The sequence below is a fragment of the Chlorocebus sabaeus genome, chromosome 19 (assembly GCF_047675955.1).
Source record: "Chlorocebus sabaeus isolate Y175 chromosome 19, mChlSab1.0.hap1, whole genome shotgun sequence".
Classification (NCBI taxonomy): domain Eukaryota; kingdom Metazoa; phylum Chordata; class Mammalia; order Primates; family Cercopithecidae; genus Chlorocebus; species Chlorocebus sabaeus.
The window spans coordinates 3,431,472-3,447,707 of NC_132922.1; positions in this window are offsets into that span (position 1 = coordinate 3,431,472).

A 16,236-nucleotide genomic window follows, 5' to 3' on the forward strand; every position below is an offset into this window, starting at 1 on the left:
GGGCAGGGCTTCTCTTCCTTTCCATCCACTCTTGACAGCAGTGTTCTATTCCTCCATGCAGCTGTGATTGGCATACACTGTCTTTATTACCCCAAAGTCTAACTTTTTCGTTTTTGTTTTGAGACGGGGTCTGGCTCTACCTCCCAGGCTGGAGTGCAGTGGTGGGATCTCGGCTAACTGTGATCTGTGCCTCCCAGGCTCAAGTGATCTTCCCGCCTCAGCCTCTGGAGTAGTTGGGACTACAGGTGCACTACTACCACGTCCAGCTAACTTTTGAATTTTTTTTTATGTAGAGAAGGGGTTTTGTGCCATGTCATCTAGCCTGGTCCCAAACTCCTAGCCTCAGGCAATCTGCCTGCCTCAGCCTCCCAAAGTGCTGGAATTACAGGTGTGGGCTACCACGCCTGGCCTCCAAAGTTTAACTTGTAGACGACTGTGTGCTGCTCAGGGATTAAACAGTAAATTTCATCATGGTAACCTTGTTTAATTTTGTTATAAATTAATATTTCCTGATACATGTTTGAGGACATGTGCTATAAATATTATTTTTTTTACATTTTCAATCCAATCTCCTGGGCCTCTTAGAAAATGATCCTAAAACCCTGGGGAAAATGACCTTGACCCAGGGAACAGCAGGAGGGAAGGGTCTGCCGAGTCCTTGGTAACCGGGGTTTTAGCTCCAAAGGCAATAACCTCCCAACGTGCTGGAATTACGTGGATGAGCCGCGGCGCCCCCCTCGGAATCACGGGGAGGAGCGGCAGCGCCCCACCTTTAAAATCTAACTTGCAGAAGAGGTGCGCTGCTCCGGGGTTAAATAATACATTTCACCATATTACCCTCATTTACTTTTTGTTATAAATTGGTATTTCCTGATACATGTTTGAGGATGTATGCAATAAATACTTTTTATACACAGACTTCTGTTCAGCACGTTGTTAGTAATGGCAGCCACTAAAATAGAGGGAGCGATTTTGCCTTCATGGTTCCAGTGCTAGGAGAAAAGCTGTTCCTGGACTCACAGATGTATTAGCCTGCCCACATTTTATTTTATTTGATTTTATATTATTTTATTTTTGAGACAGAGTCTCACTCTGTAGCCCAGGCTGGAGTGCAGTGGTGCAATCTTGGCTCACTGCAACCTCCACCTTCCAGGTTCAAGCGATTCTCCTGCCTCAGCCGCCCAAGTAGCTGGGATTACAGGTGCCCGCCACCACGCTCGGCTAATTTTTGTATTTTTGGTAGAGATGGGGTTTCCCCATGTTGGTCAGGCTGGTCTTGAACTCTTGACCTCTGGTGATCTGCCCGCCTCGGCGTCCCAGAGTGCTGGGATTACAGGCCTGAGCCACCGTGCCTGGCTGGCTGCCCACATTTTTATCCATTCAACAGAACCATCTTGTCATAACTTGTGCTCCCTTTTGTCTTTGAATCTCTTGCATTAGACTTAAAGGGTGTTCACTGGTTTTAGTTTGGCAGAGGATTCCAGCCTTCGTTATTTTCCTTCAGAAGTCTGAGGATATTACACTGTCTTTCAGCCAGTTATTGTCACTTTTGTCAGTCCTCCTCCTCCTCCTCCCTCCTCTTCCTCTTCTTCCATCCCCTCCTCTTTTCTTCCTCTGTCTCCTCCTCTTCCTCCTCCTCCTCTCTTCCTCCTCCTCTTCCCTTTCTTCCTCTTCCTCCTCCTCTTCCTCTTCTTCCGCCCCCTCTTCTTCAGTTTCTTCCTCCTCCTCCTCTCCTTCTTCTGCCCCCCTCCTCCTCTTCATCCTCCACTTCCTCTTCCTCCTCTTCTTTTTTCTCTTCTTCCTCCTCCTTCCATTTCTTCTTCCTTCTCCTCTTCCTATTCTTCCTTCCTCCCCTCTCTCTTTATTGTAGGTAATTTGTATTTCCTCTGTGTTTGCTTTAAAAATGCTTGGTTTGCCTTTTTGTTGCCCAACGTTGGGCCCAGGTGTGCATTTCTATTTAATGGTCCTATTTAGGACTCAGTGAGCATCTTCAGCTGGAGAATTCAGGCCTTTCTTCAACTCTGGAAATCACTTAGCCATTACTCTCTGCCTCATTCTCTTTATTCTTGCCATCTGGAATTCAAACTTGACCTATGTTCAGGATTATGTGAGTCTATTCTCAGCTTTCTTGAACTCTCGATTATATTTGTAAATCCTCTGCCTCTCTGTGCTGCATTTTAGGCGATCTCCTCCATTCTATCTCCAGTTCACCCATTATCTCTTCAGCTGCTTCAGTGTACATTTAAATGATTAGCTGGCTTTTTAATTTCAGTCATTATATTTTTCCCTCTAAGAAATTTTGGCCAGGCACGGTGGCTCACACCTGTAATCCCAGCACTCTGGAAGGCTGAGGAAGGTAGATTGCCTGATGAATCTGAGCCCAGGAATTTGAGACCAGCCTGGGAAACATGATGAAACTCCATCTTTACTAAAACATATAAACAATTAGCCAGGTGTGGTGACGCACCCGTAGTTCCAGCTACTCAGGGGGCAGAGGTGGTACCTAAGCCCTGCACCCAGGAAGTCAAGGCTCCAGTGAGCTGAGATCACATCACTGCACTTCAGCCTGGAGGACAAGTGAGACTAAGTCTCAAAAAAGGAAAAAGAAAATTCTATTTGGCTATTTCAAACCTAATTCTATTTCAAACCTATGTGTTCTTTTTAGAATCTTGTTATTTCCTAATAGTTTCTAATCTTTAGCTCTCTTTTAAATATAATAATGTGAGAGTTTTACAGAATTCTTATATCTCAGGTCCCTAGGGTGCCGTGGTGGGTTGTAATTTTGTTCCCAATGACTCCCTGCCTTTTCCGTAAGGGAGGTATACAGCCTTGCTGTGGCCTTGGGATGTGCAGTGCTTCCTCTGAGACAATAGACTTTCTTCCCCAATGACATCAGTTTTGAGGTAACTTGCCAGCGGGATGTAAGCAGAAGTGCCACCTTTGAGCAGTAGCTTAAGAGGCATTTCACAGGTGGTTTATGGTACGAGTTCCCTCTTCCATGAGAATACGTTTCAAATAGGTGCTGTTTATTCAGAAATGGATTTTAGAATGCAGAAGATGGAGGGAGCAGAACCAAAGCCAATATGCATCTGCCACACCTACTAGATAATGTTTCTGGGGCAAAAATCTTTGTTTTTGGAAGCCACTGGGATTCTGAGCTTGTGTGTAATACAACCTGTCCGATATGGTTTGGTTGTGTCCCCACCCAAATCTCATCTTGAATTGCATTTCCCCTAATGCCCATGTGTCATGTGAGGGGCCTGGGGGGAGGTAATTGAATCATGGGGGCAGCTACCTTGTGATGGTGAGTGAGTTCTCACGAGACCTGATGATTTTATAAGGGGCTTTCCCCTTCATGGCTCTGCACTTCTCCTTCCTGCTGCCATGTGAAGAAGGATGTGTTTGCTGCCCCTTCTGCCATGATTGCAAGTTTCCTGCGGCCTCCCCAGCCATGCCTAACTGTGAGTCAATTAAACCTGTTTCCTTTAAAAAATGGACCAATACAGTGTCCTGGTGAAAACTGACTAAAACAGGCACAAACTTGCATTTTTGTGGGATCCTCTAGCACTCGCTCATGGTGTGCTATTTCCTTATGTGATTTAAAGTTTTTATTGTAAATTTATGTTCCCTGTGAGTTGTTTTAGTTTTTAACTGCCAGTCTCATGGACTCTGGGGGTGGGTAGACCTCTGCTCATGTGTGTATTTTCTTTCTCCTTTCTTCTGTCAAGGGATCCATGATTTTCATACATCTGAGGCCTTTGTTCATTGGAGAACTTTTATTCCATGTTGATCTAGTAAGTTCAGACCTCATACCTGTATACAGCCAAGGCTAATGTGTTTAAATTTCCTGACGTACTTTTTTTTTTTTTTCATCCATAGCCGGGGTACACACAGCCTCTCTTGTCAGTTTCTACTTGATGAGCAGTTTCTTGTGCCCTTTCCAGGGTGGGGTGGCCTGCCTTAGGTCCTGCTTTATGCAGGGGTCTCAGTCTCAGTGTCCTGTCCTGACTTAGGGCCATGCCTTCTGCTCAGTATGGGCGCAAAAGCCCCAGACCCTCGTCATTAAGGCTGACGTTGGGTCAGATGCCCCCGGCTGCTCTGGCCCTGAACTCCTACTCTATTTCAGGCATATGGCTCCTTTTCTTTCTTTTCATCCTGATTGTGTCTATAATTAAAAAAAAAAAAAAAAAATGTACTTTAGCCAGGCGCAATGGCTCACACCTATAATCCCAGCACTTTGGGAAGCCGAGGTGGATGGATCACCTGAGGTCTGGAGTTCAAGACCAGCCTGGCCAAAATGGTGAAACCCTGTCTCTACTGAAAACACAAAAAGTAGCCAGGCCTGGTGGTAGGCGCCTCTAATCCCAGCTACCTGGGAGGGTGAGGCGGGAGAATCTCTTGAACCCGGGAGGTGGAGGTTTCAGTGAGCCAAGATCGAGCCACTGTACTTTAGCCTGGGTGACAAGAGTAAAACTGCTTCTCAAGAAAAGAAAAAAAAGAAAAAGAAAAAGTATACTTTACTCAGTTTTTCTTTGCATTTGTAGTGGGGGTTGTGGGGGATGGGAGCTGCCCAGGCCAGCTCGTCCTGCCAGGTGCCACACACCTGTGTGTGCCGCCTTGTGTATCTTCTCACTGAGGCTTCAGCTCCCCAAGGGCAGGGCCCCTGCCCTCCTATGTTGCGTCATTCCTCGGTGCCTAAAAGGGTGCCCGGAACACAGAGGAGCTCCGCAGATATGGAGGAATTGATTTGAATGAATGAAAATTTAAAAAAGAAGGTAGGAGGGGATCCATGCAAGGGGCTGGTGGCTTCTCTCCTTCCTGATTCTGTTTCTTCGTCCTCTCCTGGACACCTGGGCTCTTACAGAATTGATTTGTGCAGTGTGAATGGAAAATAAATCTTGGGACCCTAAAATCACTAAGCCAAAGGGAAAAGTCAAGCTGGGAACTGCTTAGAGCAAACTTGCCTCCCATTGTATTCCTAAAACAGATAGCTACTGAGATTAAAAAAAAAAAAAAAAAAAAAAAGCTACATACCTCCCTCACAAGAAATTTCCTTATAGACAAAGGACAGACAGAACTCAAAGTCCTCCCTCTGCTCACTGAGATGAATGCATATCTGACTGCCTCCTTTGGAGAGACTCATCAGCAACTCAAAAGATTGCAACTATTTGTCTCTTATCTACCTATGACCTGGAAACCCCTCCCCGCTTTCAGTCATCCCACCTTTCTGGAGAGAAGCAATGTACATCTTACATAAATTGATGTCTCATGTCTCCCAAAAATGCATAAAACCAAGCTGTGCCCTGACCACATTGGGCACATATCATCAGGATTTCCTGAGGCTGTGTCATGGGCATTCGTCCTTTGGCAAAATAAACTTTCTAAATTGACTGAGACCTGTCTCAGATATTTGGGGTTCACAGCAGGGAATGAGAGAGGATTGGAAAATGCCTCGAGGAGAGAAGGGCTGGGAAATGGAGGCTGGCTCTGGGCAGACATGGGCTTCAGGCTCGTGGAGCTCTGTGTCTGCAGCGACCTTACTAGGCTGGAACTGAGGTGCCTTCCCTCCTGGGGGTTCTTTTAATGGCCATGGAGCCCTGGACGTGCTTAGTGATGGATGGCACTCAGAGCCCTGGTGGTTGTTGCTGTTGATAACATCTTGAGCCAGGTTCCTCCTCTTCTATTCTTAACTAATCCATCCATGTTTTATTTATTTTACCCAAAACCATCTGTGAGGAGACAGGGAGAGGCCACGGGCTCCCTGCAGGGGCTCTCAGGGGCAGGGATGACAACCTTGGGTTATGAGGAGAGGTCCTTGCAGGCTAAGCTTCGAAGTCCACTGAGTCTCCCCTCCAGCGCCAGGAGATGAGCCACGGGGTCTCGCAGGCTGGGAAGGAGGTCGGGAGGCGCTTGAAATCATCGAGTGCATACTCCATTTATTAACTTTGACTTGTAAATTAAAACTCCCAGTGGTGCAAATCAGGGATGAGCCAAGTGAAAATGAGAATCTGCCATTCCTTTCTGCAGCCTGGAGTCAGAACTCCAACAACACAAAAAAAAAAAAAAAGGAAAAATATTTCAATTACTATGTAGATGGGTTTTCGGTGTCTGGACTTTCTGTCATCTTGGTTCTACATCCGGCGCGAGGAGCCTCAGCTGCTTCCCTGCAGATAGACCCTGCCGGAGGCTGGGTACCCCAAAGGGAAAAAAGGCAAAGATGCTGGAAGAAAAAGATTTTCCCTGATGAGCTCCGGGGCCATGCACACCTTCCTCCTGAGAGATGACAGTCCCTGGGCCACAGGGCAGGGGCTGGTCAGGGAGACCCCCACCGTCTCGGACCTGATTCCACATTCCATGGTTTGCAACTCAGAGCCCGGCACCTGGGATGAACCACAGCCACGCTCCAGAGCTGGGCTCGCCAAACACTCACAGGCAGGGTTGCATGCGGAGGCTGAGGTTCACCAGCAACCCAGAGTAGCCGAGGGGTGCAGCGGGAAGCCCAGGCTGCCCAGGCTGGAAGCGCACCCTCAGGTGGACATGTCGAGACCAGACAGTAGGTGCCAAGAAGGTTCTGGGGTTGGCCTGGGGCTACTGAGATCCCTCCCATCTCTATCACATGTCGAAGTGTTCCACATTGTGTGTGTGCATGCACGTGTGCATTTGGGGAGTCCATTTTGCAGGTGGCTAACTTCATTTACTGTGATTTCAGAGCTGCTTCTTCCTCTGGCTGACCCTGTGCTGTGAGGGATGGGTTCGGGATGAATCTAAGACCCCTCTGTAAGCAGCCCTCCGGCCCCTCAAGCACTCTGGTCCTCCCCGTCTGTGGGTGTCTTAGGATCCAGATAGGATGTGACCCTTCCTGGGTCACTCTCTGCCATTCCTCCAAAATAGGCGCTAAGATTTTAAATGAGACTTCCAAACAGGACTGGTCGCGTTGATTAGGATCGCAGTGGCCCACAGAACCACAGCCTCCAGGGAGCTCCCTCTCTTCTTTCCCTAAAGGGTTCCAGTGTGGTGGGGGCACTGAGCAAAGTCCGTTCAGGGGACTGGCATCCTGGCTCTGCTGGTGTTGAGTACACGTGCTCCCCTGCTGCCAGGCAGCCACGACGCAGACAGCAGGTGGGCTTTGTCCAGGGGAGTCTGGGGTATAAAGCCCAGGGTGATAAAAGTCTGAAGTCCCGCAGAGGACTGGGCTGCTGGTGGCCTGGCTGCTGGGGTTCTATTAGCAGGCAAGCTCTCCAAGGGTGGAAACTGAGTCTGTATCACTCTCCCAGGGGTTCCCTGCCAGGTGCCCTGATAAAGTTAAATCACATCAAACAATGCCGGCCACTCTGGCGCCAGGGCGAGGCATAAGAAAGAAGGTGATGAGTCCAGTCCACGCTGCTCCAGGGCCTCTGTGGGGCCGTCTTTACCCTTGACTGCTGTGGCCAGGTCTCTGGTTGGGTCAGAGCCTAGATGCCTGCAGGGGGCTTCCTTGTATCCCATTGTTGTGGCTGGGGCTGGGGGGTGCAGTGGGAACTGCAGCCTGAAGGTCGTTCACCTGCTTCAGAAACAGGACAGAGGGCTGGACTGGGTGCCGGAGGATAGCACTTTGAGCCAGATTTGCTCCTCCATAACCAGGGGGTGAGGGGAGCCTGCGGTGGGCCTCAGTTTCCCCAGTCATCCCCCATTCCCACCCAGCTCTAGGAGACCAGACACACACCTGGTCTCTGCGTCCCATGTCAAATGCTCCGGTTGCCCTGGTCCCACTATTGCACACCCCTGTTCCCACAGAGGGTGGGGGAGCCAGGCCTGCATCACGTTCCATGCAGGCTTGAGGACAGGCCTTCCTGTTCCTCACATGCAGCAGGTATCCCCTGCGCACCTGCTCTGTGCTGACTTGGGGCTCAGGAGTCTGGGATGTAGGGAAGCTTCTGTCTGTGGGGAGGCACAGGATGGACATGAACGCGTTGGAGGAGTGGTGTGTGTGCAGAGAGAACCAAGAATGAGTGAGAAGGTGTTGAGGAGGTGCCAGTCAGGGCTGCTGGCACCAAGGGCTGGAGCTCCGAGGAGGCAGGCGGCCGAGGGAGGGCATCCCGGCCAGGAGAAGATGCAGCCTCTGCTGTGCAGCTTTCTGTTCACTGATTCATTCATTTCATTAACATGGAATGAGCGTCTTTCGCTTGCTCCAAACTCCCTGGTGCCTCAGAACATCCAGCAGACAGCCCCCAGCTCTGCACCCGCCCTCTAGGCAGGGGACAGTGCAGGGTACGGGGCTTTGCGTGTGCGTATGTGGGAGGGGGTCGGGGGTCTCAAACCGAGAGTGGTGGGGGCCAGCAGCTCTTGAAGTTGGAGCAGGGGCTTGATGAAAAGTTGGGGGGCATCTCAGAGAGCAGACACCAGGTGGACAGATGAAGACCCAGGGGGAGGGTGTCGCCAGGAATGGCTGCACGGGGCCAGGGGGTGGCAGGTGCAGGCAGAGGCAGGCAGGGTATGAGGGGCTTAGTGCTTTGACTACCAGGAACCCTGCGTCTGTCTCCATTGAGGCATTGGCCATTTATCCAAAGCAGTGGGAGGCGAATGAAGAGTTTTCCAGAAGCCTTACTGCAATAGCCATGCCAGTGGGCCAGATGGCAGGGGATGGGGTCATGCCTAGACATGAAGGGGAGTGCACCGCATTTGTGAAGGGCACATGTCGGGGGGGGGAGGTTCCTGAGGGCAGAGGAAGAACCATGAGCGCCTTGGCCCAGGGCAGGACTGTGGGGTCCAGGGCTTCCCCATTCATTGTTGAGACCCCCCCCGGGCCACACCCCTGCCCTCATGGAGATTGTGCCTTCATTGTGGGTAACAGATCACCAAGAGTTCAAAGCAAAGAAAAAGGGGGAGTGTCCCTCCTCCAGGAAGCTCCCAACCTTCCTGACGAGCCCTGCCTCCCTTCTCCTCTCGGCTCCACGCCTTCTCTTTGCTTTCTCTCATTGCCGTTTCTCCTGATGGTCCAGGAAAGAGCAGAAGCCTGAAACTGGGACTGGAGGGAAGTTTCTAATCAATGTGAGCCTGAGGTTTAAGTGGCTTGGACTTATCCACCCCAAATGACAGTGATGTGTGAACTGAAATGTCACCAATGGAACCAGAACTGGGGGCTCATTAGCGCCCAGCTGGTAGCAGTGATGAGGAAAATAAAATCATTTCCCCACGTGCTGCAATACTCCACAATGAGGCTGGCACCCCTGCTGCTGGGGGTCAGAGCACGGACTTGGTGGCCGTCACATCACTGTCCCCTCTATACCGAGGTCTCCTCTCTACTCAGGTGCACTGCTTACCCGTGGGTACTGGGTGCTGCGTGCTGGTGGTCTGAGTCCCGGCTGAGAGGTGTCTCCTGCTCTCTTTCACCTGAAAGGGTCAGTGGGCCAGGATCACACAGGCCACCTCACGGTGACACTTGCACTCAGCTTTGTCCTGGATGTGGGGATGCCAGCGCTGTGGTGCCTGCCCAGCGCGTCCTGGGACGAGGCCACCGCTCCTCTTTGACCTTACTGAACTGTGTTCCACACTGGCTGTCTTTCTTCCTGCATGTATGTTAAAGAGATTGAAAAGTGAAGATACCAGTGGGTTGGCGTAAGTGGCAAGATTGATCGGGGCTGGGTCTCATGATTCTGGGGAGAGGAATAAAGTAGGTGCTCAAGGGAAAAGGACTGATCCCTGGAAATGCCTGCAGGGACCGTTTCAGTGGAGATGGAGTCGCAAAGCAGGCAGGTGTCTTTCGACAACAGAATGTGAGGCTGGTGGGGTCTTGGTGGCGAGCATGGCCTTTCCTGTCACAGTCCCACGGCTGCCTGCTTTGGCCACCTGCAAAATTTACATCTATTTCAGAAAATCTGGTCACATTCCCATCCTCCTCTGGTACTTTGCGGCCGCGGCAGTTATTTGCTCAATCAATTGACGTGCGTTTGGCATCCATGATGCATCGAGAGGTTATGGTTACGTGTCTTCTGCCCATGACGCCAGTTCCCCGAGAGTCCTTGAGGCTCGGCTTGGCAGCAGGCGGGGAACTGGAGGGACTTTGGGTTGAGGTGACAGCTGTGAGAGCGGCTGGCTGTGTCAGGGAACACACCCACCCACAGGTGACATCCATGGCCCAGCTCCACTGAGCTCGGCTAAGATTTGTGCTCCTACAGAAGCTTTCCACTCGCAGCCCCACATCCTCCTCAGGGCTTCCCAGGGGCTCCACAGGCCCACGAGCCCTGGCTCTGTCCCCTGAAAACTCTACCTCCTGGTCTCCTGGGCCTTTTCTGGGGACACCTGGAGGATGTCTCAGTGAACCCTGAGGGTGTGTGGGATGGTGTGTGCAACCACAAGACCTGGTACACAGCTCACAGCAGGGCTCTGCCAGTGGAAGTTGCCTCTTCCGGCACTGGGGGATCTCCAGCGTGCGAGGCCACCCACGCGCCTGTGTGCCTGTTTGAGGCTCCGCATGCGAATCTACAGCTTAATTCCCATTTGCTGGGAACCCCATCGTATCTTTGCCCGCTCAGCTTCTCATTCACCTAGAAACGCTCTTTCTGCCTTGTCCTCCCCGCCGGGTGCCTGCCCATTATCTAAGATCTGCTCCAGGGCCAAGCCCTGCATCCCCTGGCACCCTTTTCCCCTCCCCATGCCACGTGGTGCCTGACGTTCCAGCACGCATGCACTTTCTCCTGTCCCCCCGACTGTGGGGAGGGCATGTCCCGGCCTCTGGGGGCTCCTGGGAGCATGAGTTCAGCTTGAGTGTGTAGCTTCTGGTTGAGCACAGATCTTGAACGTATCAGACACTCCCTGTGCAATGGGCTAAACCAAGCATTTGGAGGAAGGCTTGATTCCTACGGGTGGAGTGGACGCGTTGGGGCTCAGAACTCCCATAGGCCTGCAGCAAGCTGACTGCAGTGACCAGACCCGTACCATGCGGAGGGACCATCTTTGGAGTTCCGTTACAGCTGTAGATTTCTGTGGACAAGGTTTCCTCAGAAGCCAGAGTCCTGAGAGGGTGTCATGCTGGGACCGGCTGTCCCTCTCCAGAGAGTCTGTTGTTAAATATCCCGGAATCCTGCAACAGTTGATGTGACGTGTGTAGCTGGGAATCGGCCATGGTGGGAGCAATTGCACCAGGGCTATTGGTGACGACTGCACGACCATCCACCCCTCACCACAGGAGCCGGTTGTTGTCTCAGCACACTGCGGCCTGGCCCACGGCTGGCTCCCACCACAGCGGCTTCCTGTGCTTCCTCCGGGACTCTAGAGAGCCTCTTTCCTAATAGCCTTCAGGCACCAGGGAGACATTTTCTCGGCACTTGGTGTCCTAAGAAGCTTGCCCCCTGCAGCCACACCCCGCCTGCGCTGGCCCTGGCCGGTGGACAGAGGGCCTAAGGCACAGTCATCTTGCTCTGTGGTGGCCCTGTGAAGGACAGGGGGTGAGTGGGTGGAGGCGGCCTTGTCATCCTGTGAAAGGCAGGCGTGAGGTTTAGCCCCACAGCGAGTTCTGAGCCCCAATGTGACTTCCCAGCGAGTCAGCTCCTGGGTGTCTGGGGAGCTGCAGGGCAGATGCCCCTCGGCTGAACGCACCCTTCTGTTTCCAGGCACCGTGTTGTGTGGTGGTTTCCATAGCCTGGTTGGAATCTGCTCATAGCCTGGTTGGAATCTGCTCGTCCACTGAACTGAACCCAGACACAGTTGACACTAGCTCTGCAGGCAGACTACCCGGCGCCTGCCCCACAGCAGCCACCCCTGACGGTGCTCATGGGAGCAACCTGACACGGGTGTCTTTGAATCACAGGTGTGGCTTTTGTGGTTAGAGTCTGCCTCTCTCTAGGTGTCAGTACAACCTGGGCGGCAACCTGTGTCTGCTTTGCTCTTCATTAGATCATCAGCTGTGAGCTCAGCGACCGGTACCTAGAGTATCCTAATGTTCTGTGTGCGTCACCTCCGCTGTGATGGTTGTGTGAGCATTGACACTTCATGCTGTGCATGTCACCCATACTGTGATAGTTGTGTGAGTGCCGTCACTCCACGGTGTGTGTGTCACCTCTGCTGTGATGGTTGTGCCCGTGCCGTCACTCCTCGGCTGTGATGGTAGTGTGAGTGCTGTCACTCCGTGGTGTGTGTGTCACCTCTGCTGTGATGGTTGTGTGAGCATTGACACTTCATGCTGTGCGTGTCACCCATACTGTGATGGTTGTGCACGTGCCATCACTCCTCCACTGTGATGGTTGTGTGAGTATTGTCACTCCATGGTGAGTGTGTCACCCCCACTGTGATGGTTGTGTATTGTCACTTCATGCTGTGTGTGTGCTGTCACTCCACGGTGCGTGTGTCACCTCTGCTGTGATGGTTGTGCACATGCCATCACTCCTCAGCTGTAATGGTTGTGTGAGTGCTGTCACTCCATGGTAAGTGTGTCACCCCCACTGTGATGGTTGTGTGAGTATTGTCACTCCACGGTGCGTGTGTCACCTCTGCTGTGATGGTTGTGCACATGCCATCACTCCTCAGCTGTAATGGTTGTGTGAGTGCTGTCACTCCATGGTAAGTGTGTCACCCCCACTGTGATGGTTGTGTGAGTATTGTCACTCCACGGTGTGTGTGTCACCTCTGCTGTGATGGTCATGTGAGTGCCGTCACTCCATGGTGAGTGTATCACCCCCATTGTGATGGTTGTGTGAGTATGGTCACTTCATGCTGTGTATGTCATCTTAGCTGTGATGGTTGTGTGTGTCGCCTCCACTGCAATGCTTCCTGTATTCTTGCAATGATCATCTTGGCTCAGGTCACCTCGGATCTGGCATTTTTCCATTATGACTAGTTTATATTCTTACCCTGAGGTTTGGCAAAAATATTGAATCAATTGTTCTTAATTATGACCATCTTGTACACTTTGCATTGCAGGAACAGTTCAATAATGCTTTACAGTCCAAAGAGCCCTAGGAGCACTGCTCAATATCCCAGAGTGCAAGACTAGAGTTTTCCTTTTGTTCAACTCATAAACTATTCTTAAAAGTGCCATATTTTCCTGATTCAATTGTTGTTCTCCCTGTTTATGGCTCTGTTCATTGTCCTGTGTCTATGAAATGAAGCCATAATAAATGCTAATCATGTGTTTAGAGCGTTACCTGCAGTCCTGGCTGCATGAAGGTGGCTGGCTGTGGGGCTGGGGGAGGCGAGGCCCTGGACAGAAGGCAGCAGTTGGGGTGAGCTCCCTCCTTGCCTGGCTGTGTGTCCCTGGGGACCTGGGGATCCTCTCTGAACTCTGGCTTCGTCCGCGAAGGGAAGGGTGGACAGGGAGAGGGAGGGCAGTGAGCAAACACCCAACAAGCAGGCTTGGACCAGCCCTTCAGTCAGGGTGTGGGTTGCTGTGCTCAGTGAGACACATGAATGGAAGCCAGCTCAGACTCCTCCCAGCTGGGCAGGCACGGGCGGGACAGTCAATTTCTCTGAATTTGGGTTTCATCCTTTGTACAATGGGCAAAATCAGCTCTGTTCTGGGCTGTCGATGGATGAGATGAAAGGACCTGAGTTCGTGTTTTGCACGATGTGGACGTCCTGGGAGGCCTCTGCCACCGGGACCCTGGTTCTGGTGAACAGAATCAAGAACCTCCAGGAATCACCTGCCTCTGTCAGATGTGCTGTGGTACCTCATTGGCTAAGAGTGCTCTGTTTCCCTAACGAACCAGGAACTTGCTTTGACCTTGACTCTGGGCACACAGTTCATGGAGCCTGCTGCAGAGATAAAGCTGCTGCCGTGGGAGATGGGACAGAAGCCCCAAATTCCCCCACTGCTTTAGAGGCGATGGTAGCGGTTGGGGCCGCCTTCCCCCATGTCTCCCACCTCTCCCTCTGCAGGGACTGGAGTGCTCTTACCCTCCTGCCCCCACAGGCAGCTGACTCCCACAGCCCTGCAGACCGCAGCAGGGGACCCCACCGCCCGGGTTGGGGACTCCACCCTGTGTCTGTGTAGCCGCGGCTGGAGGTGCGAGCTGGAGGATGTGCCCGAGGATGGCGGATCTGCCCAGACGTGCTCTTTCCAACAGCCTTGGCAGCTCCCGGAGATGCGCCGGCCAGGCCCTCATTTCAGGGAAGAAAAATGCCCCTGCAGCGTATAAAAAGGCCCAGCAGACCCCTGCCAGGAAAGCCAGGCCGTTCAAAGGGAAGAAAGATGCTTCCTGAGGGCGCCGGGCATGCTGACTAGTTTAAAAATCCACCGCTGCAGATATATGCTTTGCAATAAGCACAGATATTGGGCACAGGGCAAAGACAATCATCCATTTCCGCTGCAGGAGCAGGCCGGTGGGGAGCAGCGGCCTTTATTTATTTACTTCATTGGGAAAAGAGGCCGTGCAGTGAAATGGTACATTCATGGCCCGCCAGTGCCTGCCCTGGCTGTGGGCACAGATGCCATGCAGTGTTCTTTGTGGGCAGTACATGAGAGCGGTGCCACTCTCGCCACCTCCCATGTTGGGGGATGGGTAGGCAGCCTGGGAAGTTCATGGAGCTGGGGTGCTGAGGACCTGTAGCAGGCATGGAGGGAAAGGGGCAAGGGCCACCGTGCAGGCCATCTGGGCCTGAGCTGCACAGACCTTCCCAGTGGGAATCCAAAGGTCTCCCAGAGCTTCTCCAACAGGATCAGCCTGGAGGTGGCTGCAGAAATGGTGGGTACCTGGGATGGACACGGCCTGGCGTGGTCAGAAGAGCTCAGCTCAGCCTCAAACACCTGTCTTTAGGGCCTGGTTCTGCCATGTACCAGCTGGGGTCTTGGGGATTGTTATTTGTCCCTTCTGAGCCTCCCTCCTCTGCTTGAACAAGAGAGTGGTGACACCTGTCGCCAGCCTCCCGAGTGAGGGTGAACCTCAGAGGAGGTTTGGAAAGTTCCATGATGCCCACAGCAGGAGCCACTCCACGTGGCCAGCACCTGCCAAGCCAGGCTCTGTGCAGGCTATGTCCTCCCAAACAGGGCTGCCATGGGCAGTAACACCACTGCCAAGGGAAGCAGAGTCCAGAGATAAACCGGTAAGGCCTTGCAGGGCTGTGATTGATATGGTTTGGCTCTGTCTCCACCCAAATCTCATCTTGAATTGTAGTTCTCTAATCCCCACATGCCATGGGAGGGACCCAGTGGGAGGTAACTGAATCATGGGGGCCGTTAACCTCATGCTGTTCTCCTGAGAGGGAGTTCTCATGAGATCTGTTGGCTTTATAAGGGGCTCTGCACTTCTCTCCTCCGCCGCCTTGTGAAGAATACATTTGCTTCCCCATTCACCATGATTTTAAGTTTCCTGAGGCCTCCCCAGCCCTGCAGAACTGCGAGTCAATCAAACCCCTTTACTTTGTAAATTACCCAGTCTCTTCATAGCAACGTGAGAATGGACTGATACAGTCAATTGGTAGCACAGTGAGCGGGGTGCTTCTATGAGGATACCCGAAAATGTGGAAGTGACTTTGGAACTGGGTAACAGGCAGAAGTTGGAACAGTTTGGAGGGTTCAGAAGGAGGCAGGAAAATGTGGGAAAGGTTGGAACTTCCTAGAAACTTGTTGAATGGCTTTAACCAAAATGCTGATGGTGATATGGACAATGCAGTCCAGGCTGAGGTGGTCTCAGATGGAGATGAGAAAGTTTTTGGGAACTGGAGTAAAGGTCACTCTTGCTGTACAAAGAGACTGGTGGCATTTTGGCCGTGTCCTAGAGATCTGTGGAACTTTGAACTTGAGAGAGATGATTTAGGATATCCGGTGGAAGAAATTTCTAAGCACCAAAGCAATCAAGAGGAAGCAGAGCATAAAAGTTTCCAAAATTTGCAGCCTGACGATGCAAAGAGTGAAGAAAAACCCATTTTCTGGGAGGAAATTCAAGCCTTCTGCAGAAATTTGCATAAGTAATGAGGAGCACAATGTTAATTACCAAGACAGTGGGGAAAATGTCTCCAGGGCATGTCAGAGACCTTCACAGCAGCCCCTCCCTTCACAGGCCTGGAGGTTGTGAGTGGCTTGGTCAGACTGGCATTTCAGAAAGTTTAAGCAGATTGTTCCTCTGCTGATGGGAGCAGGAAGGTGGGGAGGAGGGAGGCTGGGAGGTGGCGGTGGCCATTGGCTCACTCAGTAGTGTTTTAGGGGGTCTGCTCTGGGTCACCCCCTGCACCAGGCACAGGGGTGGGTGGAGAGCAGGGCAAATGTGGCCTCTGCCTGCCTGCAGTGTGTCACTTGGCAGGGGAGGAGGACAGAGCAGGTGCCAGACA